At 29.6% G+C, this 5949-nt stretch overlaps 1 pseudogene; it reads right to left on the reverse strand.

Annotated features, from left to right (window-relative positions):
* Window positions 1-3434: 3434 nt before the first annotated feature.
* On the reverse strand, window positions 3435-4421 carry LOC108469002 (14 kDa proline-rich protein DC2.15-like; annotated as a pseudogene).
* Between the last annotated feature and the right edge of the window lie 1528 nt (window positions 4422-5949).

The raw sequence follows: 5949 nt of genomic DNA on the forward strand, positions 1-5949 counted from the left end.
TTGATTCTTATGTTTTTTGTCATGGCTAATTTAATGGGTAGTTTATTTGTTAGTCATGGATATATTTAGTGGTAGTTAGTCATGTTTCAAGTTATTAAGTTAGTGAGCATGATGTTATTTTTAGTCATTTTTAATTTTGAATTTTGAATAGAAGGAAGATTAAATTATCAGACTATGTAAAATGAAAATGTAAAATGAAGGGTTAAATTTATTCATTTTTTTAGAATTAGAACTAAATTGATAGAATTTATAAACATTAAAAGGTTAAAATTTTGTTATTATTCCATTAAAAAGAGGCTATCCTTATTTAATAAAGGAGTGGCTAAAATATTATATTTTGATAATGTTAGTGATTAAAATAAAAATTTTAAACTTAAATGACCAAAACAAGAACACACCAATAATTAAGTGATTATTTTTATAGCTTACTCTAAAAATATATAAAGAATCAATTAATTTAATTCATTTAACTATTATTTATTTATTTCGGTTGAAGTAAAATGAATAAAATGTCAGAAACTCACATTATCACGAGAATATAAAATTACTTGATTGAGATTAGTCCTATATTATGAAATAACACTATTGCGAAGTTAAGATTAGGGGTTAAAAGTAATATTTGAAATGAAATGTTATATAAAATTTTAAATTACCTTAAAAGTACCTCAAAGCTGTAAACCGAAGGAAGAGTTGAAACCCAAACCAGATATATTTCTTATCATATTAGTCCCAAATCCAAGAATGAAGAAGTTGTTTTAATTTTCAGGAGAATTTTGCTGGTGGGAAATCAAACAGTAATCTTCCCACTGAAGAAATCGAACAGTAAGAAAGGCCAAGGAATCTTTGCCTTTTTTGTGCAGTGATGACCGTGAAGAAAAAATGAGGTTTCTTTTCCCTTACCATGTGAGAAGGCGTGCATCAGCTTCCTCAACAAATTGCTAGTCACGGGCACAACACTGTGCTTCATTGGTTGTAATGCTCCATGGACCACGGCCACTGTGTTGTCTATCAATCACATCTTTACTTTACTCTAGTAATCCAAGGAATAAACGACATGAAAATTTTAAGAATGATAGCGACGTCTTGTGGTAAACCCACTTACATGTCCCATACCAGGATATCTGATTGTGGTCAACAGTTTGCAAAATAAAAATCAGCAATGCTACGCTACCACGTATTCCATTCTTTTTCTTTCTTTATTCTCATTCAATAATTTCATTTTAGAAATATACAAAGGTTACAGTTCCTAATTTTAGTTATTTTGTGAATATTATAAACTTCATGCCCATAAGAAGCTTTATAGATAATTCCATAATAACATCATCTTTTATTTTATATGGGGTTTAATATATTATTTGTGAAGTTTTTAGACTCTACTACTTATAGAAAAAAGAGAGCATATTGTTAGTATATTAAATATTTTCCCATAAACTTTGACAATAGAAGCAAGGTTAGGAGATTAACAAATGTCCTATAGATGTATAGCAAAATATTAAAAAAATAAATATTAACAAAAAAGAGACGCATGACAATTTTTAAAGTTACTTGTGGATAGGGGTGAGCAAAATTCGATTCGATTCGAAAAAATAGAAAAAAATCGAATTTCGAATTATTCGAATCGAGTTAATCGAATTAATCGAATCAACTCGAATTTTTTTTAAATTTCGAGTTTGAGTCGAGTTGAATTCTCAAATTCGAATAACTCGAATAAACTGAATATAAACAATATTTTTAAATTTTTTTTTTTAAATTTTAAACTTTTACTAATTAATAAACCCAAACCCAATTACCCTAGGCCCAAATATTTTATTTTACCCCATTTTTTCCCCACCCCAACCCCAAGCCCGTTTGTCTAGAAATTGTTTTGCCAAAACCCAATTGGCCTATTCCTCCCCCAAAGCAATTCAAACCCCCATGCCAGCCAATTCCAATTATTTTTCTTATTCTCTCTAGACTTTGTTTTTTTTTATGAAACCCTAAAATTAAACTCTCTATTCAAACCCCCATTTCCATTAAATTTTTGTTGTGTTCTTTTTTTTTTTGGAGTAGTGTAGGTTTCTATTGTATTTTGGACTTTTGCTTATGTTTTTTTTTTATTATAATGTTGTTGTTTACTTCGACTCATGCTGTTTACTTTGACTTTTACTTATATTTTTTTATTATAATCTTGTTGTATTTTTTGTTGTTTTTTTAGACTAATGTTGTTTATTTGGGTTGATATTGTGTTGCTTGTATTTTATTCACTTATTTACTTTAATTTTTTGTTGTATGATCATGTTTAAAAACTTTAAAGAAAATTGTTTTTTTGAAAAATTACATAAAAATAAATAACGCTAGAGTTATTTTTTTAAAACTTAACTCGAACAAATATATTCGATTCGATTCGATTCGAATTCCCTCTCACTCGACTCAATTCGACAAAATTTCAAATAAAGTTAAGATGATAAAATAAGATTCGAAAACTTGATTAACTCGAAAATTTTCGATTCGATTCGATCGAATGCTCACCCCTACTTGTGGAAATAAAAAAAACTATATTCCTAGTGTGTCAAATATTAACCCGTATATATATACACATGCACTAGTATGGTTTTAGGTTTCACATCAGGTTAAGTATTTTTTAGGTTAGTCGATAGCAGTGATTACTTTTCTCATCACAGATGCTCTCCGAAAAGATAAACGTGTTGGCCATGGAATGTGGTCCAATTTTTTTTTTGAGTGGAGATCAAACCCTCAACCACATAGTTAAAGGATGAAGTGGCGAATCACCACACCACATCTCATGATTAATTATAAAGTAAAAGATTAAAAGACACAATGTACTCTAAGCTTTTGGACTTTTCATATATTTAGCATTTAGTCCTCATACCTTTATTTTAAAAAAAATTAGTCCATCTAAATTTTGAATTTAAAAATTTTGGTTTAATTATCAATACCGTTAAAATTTATTCTGTTAAATTTGTTGACGTCGCTTTTGAAAATAAAAACACTTGATAGTCATATAATAAAAACTGACATTATAATGAACTTAAATTTAACAAATAATTTTAATAGAGTTAGCAATTCTTACATTCACATAATTATTTTAATTAGTATAAAATATTTAAAATAACTAATGATATTATAAAATTGAGTATCAAATTTTATAAAATATTAAAATATATAAATATTAAATCTCAAATTAAAATATGTTATAAAGACGAAAATTAAAATTTGATGTTTATTATATAATCTTAATTTAAAAAAAAAAGGTAAAGAATAGGATTGAAAATTTTCTATCAAGCTTAAAAACAAAAACAAAAAGAAAAGAAATATAATGGAGTGTCATGAAGGAAGGCTTCATTATATATATATATATATTGCTAGGGCTTGCAATATAAATAAGCGAGGTGTCTTGGATTTGTACATTTAAAAGAAATAAAATAATTGAACAATTTTATGTAATAAATTAACAAAAATTGTTATAAAATTAAAGTATATGATATCAAATCCAAATACGACCAAATAAATACAAGCTGAATACTTTTCCCTTAAAGATAGATAAACAAACTAGAATAGATAAAAGTAGTACACTTACTCAGTCTCAAATCCACGACCACGAGGAAACAAGCAATTACCAATCAACATCATGACTTAATTAGACCTTCAAAGCCACGGTAAACACCAAGAAGACAAATAATTGGAAACAATAATTAGGGACATTGGAAGCCAGATGGAACTTTCTTTGAGCAGACGTTAAGAAGCAAGCTGAGGGAAACTGGGATATTAAGGTTGATGCCCAAAACGTTAGCTTTGAGTGCTGTGCAAAGACAAACAGCAGCTTCAAGATCAGCAAGGCCTTGGAGAAGGGAGCAGCATGGTTGCCCTGGGGGAGAACCAACAGTTACATTGACTAAACCAAGCACCTCAGCACAGACACCTAACTTAAGGGTATCTTGGGGGCATTTGCCTGAGGGGGATGGGGAAGGAGTGGGCTTTGGTTTTGGGTTGGGGAAGGGCAAGAACCGCAAGCACTGACTAGAGAAAAGAAGAGAACGTTGAGGGCAAAAAAGAGGGCAAGCGATGCTGTTCTTTTTGAAGCCATCTTGCCTAATGTACAAGTTATAGTATGGAGAATTTGGAGTGAAGGAAGCGGGTTTTATAGTGCTTTAAGAGCACAACTCGGTTGTATTATAACGTAAGCTTAGTTAATAAAAGTTTACCATAAATCAATTTAATGTTTGCAATTTGAATTGGTTGAGGCAGAAGATTGTTCGTAAACTTCAGACGTTTGTGATTGTGAGGTGGAGATTTACACTAAAATATTAGCAAGTCCCAGCCTCTAATGGTGGAAGAAAATGGGATCCTCAAATCACTTAATCTATCTATATCATTCATCCTAATAGCCTTTATTAATCTGATATTGGGACAGATTTTAATGGTCTTCTAAACAATGGTAGCTAATACTTTATTTTATTTTTTTTACAAAACATCTCCTCTGGCTCTGTTCCGAACTAGGATAGTTACAACTCACAAAAGTTAACTGCTGAAGACAAAATGGATCCAGATTCAGAACAACATAATTACTTCCCTGTTGAAGGATAGCTTGCCAGACCTTCATCTTATTCTTGGGTTTCATTTTTTGTTTTGTTTTGATTTCGCTATATTCCAATCTGACTGTATCATGGCATGTACATCCAACCAAACCCATATCTTTCACATTGAACTCCAATTTCAAGATCCCAATACAACTTGCTGTCAAAAAACTTAACTGTAATGAGCTCTAATGCAACTAGAAACGTTCAGAGTCTTCATTATTTAATCCTTTAATTTTCCTCTATAATAATACTATTGAGATTGCTCGTAGTTACTGCTAACAAACCGATTTTGCTCCTATTCTTGGCACATTGTCAATGGAAGTTTTCAAGCTTGAAAAACAGGATTGAAGTGTCACGGGTGAGCACCTAGAGACCTACCATGGGTTCCACAAGAGATTCATTTGGAACTGTGCCCTCATTTGAAAAAAAATCATTCCATTTACATTAATATACATTTAATTGTCATCATCAGGTGATTTTTTTCCCTTCTTTTTCACACATTGATTGGAAACCGGATGCTTCTCTCGACTGCAGAAACTACTGAAACTTAACCGAGTCCACATTCATTTTTTCTTCAAACTTAAGGTTGGTTCACTTTTTTGCCACGACTGCGTGTGGAGTAATGAATTATTAAAAGAAAAACATAAAATAGCCTCATGTTGCAGCGGTGGTCCAGGTGGACAATATATATATGTATGCATTGAAATAACTTGGAAGTTATCTGCTTTCACATCTTGTGGGTAAACTTGACACACAATCTTTAGCTTTATTCCCTTTGATGTGATTCAATATATGATAAATATTCTACTTGCCGACCATATTCCTCAAAATATTGTATATATTTGATTATGACAATATATAAGTAGAAAAAATAATAATGTACAAGTATATTTATAAAAGTTTATATAGAAAACAAAAGAAATTTTGGTTGAAACAATAAATCTAAGTCTTTGTTAGATTTTGATGTCTTAATTTAAATCCTGTGAATTTATTTTAGATATAATTTTTTACATATATAAAAATATAAAAAAAATATATACAGCCCTCATAATAATATTTGTTACTCATGACATCAATTTAATAACACATTTTAATTTACACTGTTGATGGAGTATTTGATACACTCTTAGTGGAGTATTTAAAGTCTACAAACAAAGTTAGAAGTTAAGATATAGTAAAATATTTTAAAAATTATATATGTCAATATTTTAAAATTATTTGTGGAATAAAAAATTACATTATCAATAGACCGAAATGTATTTTAGAATTTATTCTTTAAAAAGGCATTTTGATCTAATAGACTTCCATGTGAACAATTTTTGAAAAAAATTTCCATGTAAACATTATCTCTTTCCTTAAAAGATTCAATTGT

This window comes from Gossypium arboreum, chromosome 8, assembly GCF_025698485.1.
Source record: "Gossypium arboreum isolate Shixiya-1 chromosome 8, ASM2569848v2, whole genome shotgun sequence".
Taxonomy (NCBI): Eukaryota; Viridiplantae; Streptophyta; class Magnoliopsida; order Malvales; family Malvaceae; genus Gossypium; species Gossypium arboreum.